This window comes from Biomphalaria glabrata, chromosome 12 (assembly GCF_947242115.1).
Source record: "Biomphalaria glabrata chromosome 12, xgBioGlab47.1, whole genome shotgun sequence".
Classification (NCBI taxonomy): Eukaryota; Metazoa; Mollusca; class Gastropoda; family Planorbidae; genus Biomphalaria; species Biomphalaria glabrata.
The window spans coordinates 7,287,651-7,299,407 of record NC_074722.1 but is presented as its reverse complement, the minus strand read 5'-3'; the positions used below and the strand labels follow the sequence as shown (position 1 = coordinate 7,299,407).

General features: G+C 39.3%; 1 protein-coding gene across 1 annotated transcript in view; it reads right to left on the bottom strand.

Annotated features, from left to right (window-relative positions):
- LOC106067387 (rhodopsin, GQ-coupled-like) overlaps nucleotides 1-11,757 on the bottom strand; it is a 140,366-nt gene that overhangs the window by 65,737 nt on the left and 62,872 nt on the right. The gene's annotated exons all lie outside the window — the stretch shown is intronic.

Genomic DNA, 11,757 nt, shown 5'->3' with positions numbered 1-11,757 from the left:
AAAAAATATTTGGTTTTATGGAAGTCTACATCGAAGCACATTGCCTGGTGACGTTTATCTAGTTCACAGTTTTGGTGAACTAGTAGAGAGTCGAAAATCTAAAGTGTCTGAACTACAGCTGATGTGTCGCAGTCAACATGACTGAACTACAGCAGATGTGTCGCAGTCAACATGACTGAACTACAGCAGACGTGTCGCAGTCAATATGTCTGAACTACAGCAGATGTGTCGCAGTCAACATGACTGAACTACAGCTGATGTGTCGCAGTCAACATGACTGAACTACAGCTGATGTGTCGCAGTCAACATGTCTGAACTACAGCTGATGTGTCGCAGTCAAGATGTCTGAACTACAGCTGATGTGTCGCAGTCAACATGTCTGAACTACAGCTGATGTGTCGCAGTCAACATGTCTGAACTACAGCTGATGTGTCGCAGTCAAGATGTCTGAACTACAGCTGATGTGTCGCAGTCAACATGTCTGAACTACAGCTGATGTGTCGCAGTCAAGATGTCTGAACTACAGCTGATGTGTCGCAGTCAACATGTCTGAACTACAGCTGATGGTTCGCAGTCAACATGTCTGAACTATAGCTGATGTGTCGCAGTCAACATGTCTGAACTACAGCTGATGTGTCGCAGTCAAGATGTCTGAACTACAGCTGATGTGTCGCAGTCAAGATGTCTGAACTACAGCTGATGTGTCGCAGTCAACATGTCTAAACTACAGCTGATGTGTCGCAGTCAAGATGTCTGAACTACAGCTGATGTGTCGCAGTCAAGATGTCTGAACTACAGCTGATGTGTCGCAGTCAAGATGTCTGAACTACAGCTGATGTGTCGCAGTCAAGATGTCTGAACTACAGCTGATGTGTCGCAGTCAACATGTCTGAACTGCAGCTGATGTGTCACAGTCAAGATGTCTGAACTACAGCTGATGTGTCGCAGTCAAGATGTCTGAACTACAGCTGATGTGTCGCAGTCAAGATGTCTGAACTACAGCTGATGTGTCGCAGTCAACATGTCTGAACTACAGCTGATGTGTCGCAGTCAAGATGTCTGAACTACAGCTGATGTGTCGCAGTCAACATGTCTGAACTACAGCTGATGTGTCGCAGTCAACATGTCTGAACTACAGCTGATGTGTCGCAGTCAACATGTCTGAACTACAGCTGATGTGTCGCAGTCAACATGTCTGAACTACAGCTGATGTGTCGCAGTCAACATGTCTGAACTACAGCTGATGTGTCGCAGTCAACATGTCTGAACTACAGCTGATGTGTCGCAGTCAAGATGTCTGAACTACAGCTGATGTGTCGCAGTCAAGATGTCTGAACTACAGCTGATGTGTCGCAGTCAAGATGTCTGAACTACAGCTGATGTGTCGCAGTCAAGATGTCTGAACTACAACTGATGTGTCGCAGTCAAGATGTCTGAACTACAGCTGATGTGTCGCAGTCAACATGTCTGAACTACAGCTGATGTCTCGCAGTCAAGATGTCTGAACTACAGCTGATGTGTCGCAGTCAAGATGTCTGAACTACAGCTGATGTGTCGCAGTCAAGATGTTTGAACTACAGCTGATGTGTCGCAGTCAACATGTCTGAACTACAACTGAGGTGTCGCAGTCAAGATGTCTGAACTACAGCTGATGTGTCGCAGTCAACATGTCTGAACTACAGCTGATGTGTCGCAGTCAAGATGTCTGAACTACAGCTGATGTGTCGCAGTCAAGATGTCTGAACTACAGCTGATGTGTCGCAGTCAAGATGTCTGAACTACAGCTGATGTGTCGCAGTCAACATGTCTGAACTACAACTGATGTGTCGCAGTCAAGATGTCTGAACTACAGCTGATGTGTCGCAGTCAAGATGTCTGAACTACAGCTGATGTGTCGCAGTCAAGATGTCTGAACTACAGCTGATGTGTCGCAGTCAAGATGTCTGAACTACAGCTGATGTGTCGCAGTCAACATGTCTGAACTACAGCTGATGTGTCGCAGTCAAGATGTATGAGGTTCAGTTGACGTATCGCAGTCAACATTACCGAGTTGCAGTGGATGTGTCGTAGTCAACATTTCCGAGTTGCTGTCGATGTGTCGGAGTCAACATTTCCAAGTTGCAGTCGATGTGTCGGAGTCAACATTTCCAAGTTGCAGTCGATGTGTCGGAGACAACATTTTCAAGTTGCAGTCGATGTGTCGGAATGAACATGTTTGATTTGTAGTCGATGTGTCGAAATCGAAATCAACAAGTCTGAGCTGCAGTCGATGTGCCAAAGTCACTTTGACTGTTTCTAAGTTGCAGTCGGTGTGTCAGAGTCACTTTCAATGTGTCTGCAGTCACTAAGATGGAGTTGCAGATAATGTGTCGTATTCGCAGTGGAAGTGTTGGAATCGCAGTCAACGTGTCTCATGTACATTCGACCTAACGCTCATGACGAAACTTCAACGGTCGGAATCAAGGAAGTTAGTATTACTGCTTTTGTTCTAACACTTAACCCTAAGCTTCGCACCTAGTCATTAGTTCGGGCCGCTATAATTCTTGAGTTCTCTACATTTATCTAAAATAATTAAATAGTGAATAATCTCTAGACATTAATAAATTAATTAAATCAAACAAAAGGAAGATTCTTTCATGTTTACCTAGGCGCATGTAAACAACCGTGATCTAAAATCAATTAACCAAGGAAGACAACTTGGGTCTCAAACACGTCTCTGTGAGGAATATATCATGATTGTCTTCCCTTGTTATCGACATTAAGTATGTTTGAGAGAAAAAAAAACCTTTGGTGAAAATGATATATCTCTTAAGCGTAGAGAGTTACGTGCCTTGTAATACTTGTACACTTCTCTAATGCGTGTACATGTTTGTGTACCTTTAATGTTCACTAGGAACTCTGGGAGAAGAGTTTCAACTCTTTCAACTTCCAGCACATCACAGAATACAAACATCACAGAATACAAACATCACAGAATACAAACATCACAGAATACAAACGTGTGTCATTTTTAATAATTAGACCAAAAAAAAATGCTTCAAGGTTGGAGTTTTAATTAAATGCATCGTAGTTACAATACATCAAGTGTTCAAAAAGTATGAAATGAGGGTGAAAAAAAGAAATCTCCTATGGGATAAAGGAATTTCGAGATCAGAAGACTGCACCACAAGCAGGTACACCTCTAGCCAATAGCGATGATCTCCCATTTCATAATATTTTTCCTTAATGAAAATGTCAAATGAAGAGTCAAATTCAAACTTTGGGTCATTTAAACAAAAACTTGAAGGATCTAAAGAAATGAAATAAAAAATATAATTTGAAACTAAGTTCGAGTTAAATTTGTAGGTGGCAGCTAAATGGCCACGCCGTGTTGACAAAGTTACTTTATCAAGAGGAGAGAGTGGGAATGATGACGTCTCATGACACCATCATTCGCCTGACTAGGATGTGACCGCTATGTAGTGTAGCCAACCCTAGAGGTGGGATGCTTTTAGTATTTCCAGTTCAAAAAAAAAAAAGCAATGAAAATGTTATATTTTTTTTTCTTGTCTAGAACAAGGTAGAAACATAACTAACGATAGTATCCGGCCATAATCAATGACGAACTTAAATAAATGTCATTAGGTTTAGAACTAGGCCGATACCAATACTAGCATAGAAGTGGCGTAGCTGAGGGGGTGAGAATTTGAAAATCCCCCGGGCCCCAACTCGAAAGGGCCCCCAAATGAGTGTTTTTACATTAAATATTAAATATTACACAAAATACAGGCCCCGAAAAGGGTCAGGACCCTGGCCCCCAAATGATGGCTAATTCCTAGCTACAATCCCCCGGGCCCCAACTTGAAGGGGCCCCCAAATGAGTGTTTTTACATTAAATATTAAATATTACACAAAATACAGGGGCCCCGAAAAGGGTAAGAACCCTGGCCCCCAAATGATGGCTAATTCCTAACTACACTCCTGCAGCATATTACTATTTTAAATATAAAAAAATATACGAAAACGTATAGCAGCTATGTGACTTTTAAATTTGTATTCTATAACGAAAAGAAAGTATTCATTAGTAAAATCATTCAACTTAGAAACGCTTCAGGACAGAAGACTATAAAGTAAAGAAGCTATAAAAGAAACCTAACTAGTCAATACAAAGAGACAAGCAAAATAAATTATACATGTAAAAGATGTAAAAATGAAAGTATGTTTCTTGTTTCTTTATTGTAAGACTACTTCATACAAGTGCTCCCTCTTTCTTAGTGCCTTCATTATGTTTGTTTTGCTTGTTTGTAAAATGTTTTACATGTTTCGGATGTTCCTTCAGAGTTGAAGATAGTTTACTTCCTAGTCCAAAACTCCCGCAGGACGACAGGAGATGGCAGCGAAAATGGTATGAACCCGGGACCATTGAGACGAACGAACGACAGTCCAGCGCACATACCACACGACCAGGCAGCCATTCTAGCGTAAAACGGGTTGCCTGTATCAGCCAGGGAAATCAATGACTTAGCGAAGTTTAAGTCTTTAATTAACATACTATACCAGATTAACTCAGGGATACGTGTAGGAGTTAATCAGATACTGTTTTGAAGGAACATCTGGAAATCTATAAGATAAGATAATCAGGCCTATAACATGGTCGATGTTTTATAAATGTTAGTCTATAAGGCTTAGAACTAGGCCGATACTTAACAAACGCTTATGACGCGCTTCCAAACTACAAATAAATCTCCGCTGTACTTTTCTCTACTCTTACATTTTTGGGAGAATTCCAACTTTTTTTGCTTTTTTAAAATGTAAAACATGTTGAAGTGATCGCACCACAGTTTGTGCAGTCTGTACGTCCGTTTTTTTTTCTGCTGTTCTAACGCTGTGACTGTTTTGTTGAACAGGTTTCTGACACCAGAACTAGTCCATTGCACACCTGTGGAGTTTGTCACTAATTGAAATTGTGTGGGCAGGCTTTTTTTTTTTTTTTAACCCTCGTCTTCACCTCTGAAATAGCTTCACTTGATATTAGCAGCTAATGAGGTATTTCGGAACTCACGTTTTGCGTCGAGAGGCTCTTGAAACAGAGTGCGTCATAATACGTCAGAGTAGGAAAACATCAGAAAAAGAATTTCTCCTTTATATGGGGCATGGGGGCACGTTCAGAGTTTTACCTTCAGCAACATGCAGTCGAAATCATAACCAAATTTTGTGTCAGTTTATCTGTTTAAAAAAAAGGAAAGTGGACAAAGTCTATGAATGCTTTGGCCACAAGACAAGTTCAAATTTGTTTATATTTGTTTAGAGGTTTTGCGCATGTCTATTAGAGATATTCCTCTATGGCGGAAAAAAATTATTGTTGCAACTCTCTAAGTTAGGCACTCAACGAAAAGGCAGGCAACTCAACACAGTTTAACAGGAAATAAATACAGGTGTTTATTCACTAGGGTAAACACATAACCTCCTTCAGCTTCCTCAGAGTCTTACTACTAAGTATACCAGTCCTTTGCTAATTAACCCGAATGTGGACCAACGACAGCCTTCCGCGCTTCGCTCCAGGTCCCTTTTACAACCTTCAGGCAGCACAAAAGCTGGCTTCTTAGTTTCCCAAACATTCAGACTCTTCACAATCCCTGATGCACTGTTCTTCTCTCCATTCTAGTGTCTTCCTGTTTGCGTTCAACAGTGCGCCAGTGCGCATCTCAAGCACTGGTGCAAGGCAGGGTTACAACACTATAAATAGCAAGCTTTTTGGGGTATCCGGTGAACAAAATACAGGAAGTGTTGATAAGGTTTGTTGTTGTTGTTTAAGTTGTGTACTCTTATGCACCTTTGAGTAAGAAATTCTTTTGTTTGTGTGTCATTTTTGGACAGGCAACCGACAATTAAAGCCTATATCATATACCAGCTGTATGGTGGATTCATAGCTGCTATCGCGTGGCCGTTCGTATCCTGTCACTGATACCATACTTCAAACAGCTCAGTAACTCAGTAAAGAGCCAGTATCATTCAAGATATTTCTAATATGTGCAAAGAACGGTTATCGAAGGTGTCCCCTGGCTAGCACAACGACCAACCGCCTATAATTTTTGCCAACTAATGTCAGGTAGCCATTAGAGCTGAGTGGACTCGGGGGTGCCCTAAGGATCCCGAAATTAAAATTCACAGACTCCACCAGGAAGCTTTAGCACTCAGCCATAACGGTGGTTATAAATGAGGAAATATGATCTTGGCAGGTAAAAAGAATAAAAGAAATGTCCATCAATTCAAAGACATAGTTACAAACAACCAAAGTAGGCTACATTGGTTGGTTTAGATAAGCTAGCAACACATTTTGTGCTAAATTTACAACTTGTAAATGTACCTCATACTGGACTAGGTTCTGAGATCATTTAAATCAGTTCAATGTAAATTATTTTAACTCCCTCTATACAGCTCATCACCTAGCTGTAAGCTAGAAGCCATAGCAAAAATCTCAAAAAAATAACATAACTTAAGGGCAGGTAATGTGTATCCCAAAAGATGTTTTTCTGGCACAGCGTTTGATTTCCTTGGCACAAGAGCGTAGATCAAGTAATTACTGACTAAATAAAAAAAAATATTGTGTAGATCTTTTCAAAAGTCAAAGCTGTCTTTCAATAAATTGTTACAAATTGTAAAATAAATGTTACATAAAAAATTTAAACGTTTCATGAGAAAACTTTAAACGAATTGTTCATAGTCAGATGCTTTTTCCAAATTTAGAATCATCGTAAACATCTTATAATATGTTTAAAATTTCACTTTTTCTTTTCTCTTCTAGGACAGGTAGAGACTGGCTAGTCTTGAAGAAATTTTAGTGCCGGGATGCTCTGTCTTCTTGACTGACTTCAGACACTTCATCACCCACCTAACCTCCTCCACACGCACACTAACGCATATACACACAAACATCCCATCATCGCTCGCTTTTTTTGTTTTTCGATTCGTTACAAAATAGCTGAGCACTAATTGAATTAACCGGATTAGTTGTAACTGAAAACAAATCGTGGGACTTCACAGGTTCTAAGTTGGTGAGACACTAATAGCCATAAAACAATCTATACAATGTAGCCGTGTCATCATAGTGGGGGAGAAGAGGTGGAACAGGGAACAAGGAACTAACACGTTATAATTTGTTATGGTAGATTTGTTCCTTTTTTTTACCTGTGTGTTTCTTGAACGAAATTTATTACTTTATTTTTTATTTATCTTTTTTTTTTTTTTTTGGGGGGGGGGGGTGAAGGTATTGGAAAAATGTTTAACTCTTTCTCTCCGTAATTATTTACCACATTCTGGTGGAATCAACTTTGGTATCGTCCGTTAGGAGAGAAAGAGTTAAGTGAAGATAAAGAATGTCCTTAGCATTATCTTTGAGCTTATCAGCACTATTTGTAAACACCTATGCACAATCTTTAAACACATCAGCACTATCCTGAAACGCATCGATACCATCTTTGAACATGTCGGCACAATCTTTTAACACTTTAGCACAATCTTTGAACACATATACACGCTCTTTGAACATAATATGCACAATCTTTGAATACATCAGGAGAATTTTTAAACACATCAGCCACAATCTTTCAACACATCAGCCACAATCGTTGACCTCATCATCACAACCTTTAAGCTCATCTGCACACTTATAAAGTTTGTTTTGGAATGTTGAAATTTTTGATAATTTATCAAATAGTGTCAACAAATTCGAGGATTAAAGTAAATAGTTTTTTTCAGGTTTCCGGAGACTAATGTGGCCCTACCTCTTTCGTCGCATGTTACCGACATGTTGTCGCTACCGTTGGATAATGATTTAAGTCACCCCTTCTTCTCCTGCGAATTTCTAAGACTGAGTTATATTTCTTGATTTTTGTAGAAGTTCCTTATATGTCTCATGCCAAGGTCACCAATCCACCAGATGCACTAGATCTAGTAGACCCAAGAATAGCCCTGACATAACCCTTAATCCTCTTTTTGAACTTATTCAAAATCTTGTCCTGGACACGCATCACCTTTTTAAATATCCTTACATCGTTTTAAATGTACGAAAAAAGAAACGTATGTAAATATTGGAAAACTAAAAGTTAAATAAAAATCAACTTTAAATATAAAAAAAAAAATTTCCTTCTTATCGTAAACATTACGTATACTAATACAGCTATTATGGCCGAAGTTGACATGGGGCCAGCAAATCAATTTATTAAAGTTAGAGACACCCCGAATATTCCTATCACAATTCTTCACAGAGATTTGTACACGAAGAAACCCTACATTTCAGAAGCGCTCTACCGGTCGACCACCACATCCCATTATCTCACAAAAGCTCAATCCTTCTAAATGCGAAAATAATAATGATGATAATAATAACAATACGAAGCTCGACACTAGCAGTGCCTGAGAATGAGTATTAGTTCGTTTTTCAACATAATAATAATAATAACATTCACCAGTTACAATGAACTGCATTGCATAATTGTGTTCAATGCATACAAAGAAAACACATGAAACCATTTTGAACTAATGAGGGATACCACAATTTAAATGAAACCATTTTTATTTGTAATATTCAAAGCGTTTGCAACTAGGTAAAACTGTTCAGCCTGTTTCTGCATTTTTTGTTTTCTTAACCATACTAATTTCGTGCCGACGTAACTAGGAAAGATACAGAGCGTAGCACATTTGTAATGGATAAGACAACAGCGTATCAGAAAGTCAGAAAGTATTAATAGAAAAAAAGATGAAATTCGAAGCTAGAAAGATTATAAGATGATAATATTTGAAAACGAGATTTTTTTCTTTATCAGATGAGCTTAAGAGCTGATGGCTTCATGTCAAGGGAAAAGTTTTATTGAAGCAGACGTGAAGCTTCAGTTTTGTAGCCGACTATCAGACGACGCCCCGCAGAGACTGCAGATGTAAGATGGCGTCTAAAAATACACGCAGGATGTACCCAGATTTAACGCGCGATCTTCTAAATTTAGACGCACGCCAAACTTATCAGTGTCATCCTACAGTGTGTTCATTTTTTGAACGCACGCGTTTCAGGCTTAGAGTGAACTTTCGAGTCTAAGTGTAGTGTACTATGGAGTCATGGAACCCTAGTGTATTAGAAAACTGAAAGTAGTGCAGTATGGAGTCATCGAACCCTACTGTATTAGAAAACTGAAAGTAGTGCAGTATGGAGTCATCGAACCCTACTGTATTAGAAAACTGAAAGTAGTGCAGTATGGAATCATCGAGCCCTACTGTATTAGAAAACTGAAAGAAGTGCTCTACTCAGGGTCGTCTACCTGAGTTTACCTTTATCAGAGAAAATATCTTTCGGGAAAGTAATTCATTAGACCTATACAATTAAAATCAAATTTAAATGATGTGTATAAGTGTAGACTACACATATTGATGTGGTTTCTTTGAGCTGTATTTATCGCGACGTTAAAAACTCTAATGAAAAGAATCCTTAAGAAAGCTCGCAGACGATAAAAAAGAGGACCTATATCGATCCATCAGCAGACGATAGTTTTGTCAGATGGGAAGAAATATGTAGGTCAAATCTGGGTCTTTTTATCACTTCTTATCCATCTTCCGACTGGTATTGTATTACTTTCTTACACTGCGCCGGGTTATAGGAGATTTTTGTGATGAACTCTACAATGTCAAGGACGCTAACTAGAACTTCACTGTTGCCAACTTTAAAAAAAATAATAAAATTTGAGCAATGATTTTAACAGTATCTCAAGTCGCAGAAGTTGACTATCGTGGTAACTCTTTCTATTACTCCGGCTAGAATCTAGCTACTTGTCCATTTGTTTTCAAAGAAATGAACTCTTTGACGCTGTGACTTTCTCTGCATTGAAATAATTTTTTGTGCTACAACGGAAGGGCTCCAGCACCACCTCATCGTGGTCGCCGCCTGAACACCCTGCTCTCTTTTAGGGTTTCCAAAGGTACTGGTTGCTCGCTTCTGATGAATGAGCAGGCAGCGAGTGTAAAATGACATCAAAGGGGTTATGTCCAGGCCCCCTGTGGGACCCTGGGGTAACGGTCAGTAAGAGACCTCACGGGATCTTGGAAAAGCGGATAATATGGACACCAACACGAGGGTTTGTCTGGATCTCCTGAGTCCTGGCTGATTCGCGGGTCACTCTAATGACATGAAGCCATCAGCTCTTCAGCTCATCTGATAAAGAAAATAAGATCTCGTTTTCAAATATTATCATCTTATCATTTTTCTAGCTTCGAATTTCATCTTTTTTTCTATTAATGCTTTCTGACTTAAGGATACGCTGTCTTATCCGTCACTCTGGCGCGGCCTTTTCGAGCTGTGTCGGGCGACCTTGCTGCCCTCATGAGCTTGGCACTATCTAGCCCGTACCCTGTTAGGTAGTAGAGGAGCGTGCCGTCCCAGTAGCACTTCGATACTGGGGATATTTAAAAAATCCTTACGAAACTCTTCTTTGTAGGAAGAGCAGAAAAAAAAGTGTTTTTTTTTTTTATGTACACAATTAACTATTTATCATAGAATTTTCTTTTTTAAATCAAAGCTTACCAACGCTGCCTTTATTTATACACCGGAAACACCAGAAATCTTGCTAATTATAGATTTTCCCCACCATTAATGAAAATGTCTACTAAATTTTAAAACGGAATCTCGGTATAGATCCAGACAAGAAGAAAATCCATTTGAAAAGCTAACATATAACTGATTAAATGAGAACGAAATGACACTGTTAACAGAGACAATTCACCAAACCATTAGTAAAGTACAGAAAGAGGAAGGGGGAATAATCAGACCCAACGTCCCCCCAATTATTCCTTCCCTTTACGACTGCTGCTTATGCTCGGCTGGGCTAATATGGTGTCATTAGAGCTCGTTACACTGAACCTTGGCCTCGGTCAGTAAAACGCCAGGTAGATCGTACCGTTCTGTTACCATCAACGTCCCTCGGGGGCAACCATTGACGAGTGTGTTATATAACCACCCCGTTACGTCTTTATGTCACCCCCCCCCCAACCCCCAAATGTCCACTATAGTAACGCTTAACGGTGCCAGGACACTTGATTTAGCAGGTATGTCTTCTACTTTACACAACTCGGCCATCTTTATTTCCACCTTTCAAGCAAAGTTTATTGCCGCCCAATAGAATTTCAACATATTCTCATATACGTAAGATAGATTGAGTTACTTTTCTTACGGGATTAGAACCTTAACTTATAGTAGAGGTGCCCAGTCCTGTTTCCATGTGGAGGACATATTTGTGACACATGATTCGCGGGCTGCATCATTGTTGCTTCCGGTCGTTGACTTGTAGCACCACACTGCTGGTAGACAAGTGAACCGTTGTAGGCGTAATGTATCTTAACAAATAAGACTTCAAATAACTTGAATAACTTCCTTTTGTGAACCAACTAAATAAACACTTTATTTATAACTAGACATATGTTACCCGCGACCCGCGGGTCTTTATTTGCGCATTACTGTCGATATAGTCACTGAGAGTGTTTTGTAAACAATTAAACGAAATAATAATGTAATAAGTAAAGCGAATGTGTCAATGTAAAAATAGTGTGAATGAAGCTATTAAATCAAAATAGCTAATAGGCTTAATTAAATCCATTTTTTTTTCAAATTAAAACATTTGCTTGTAGGCCTACATATATTTGATTAAAATTTGAGATGAATAGACTAAATTTTGTATGTTCATGTGTATAAAGTATAAAGTAGATCTTGAGGTAGACGTAGATCTAAATCTACACTAA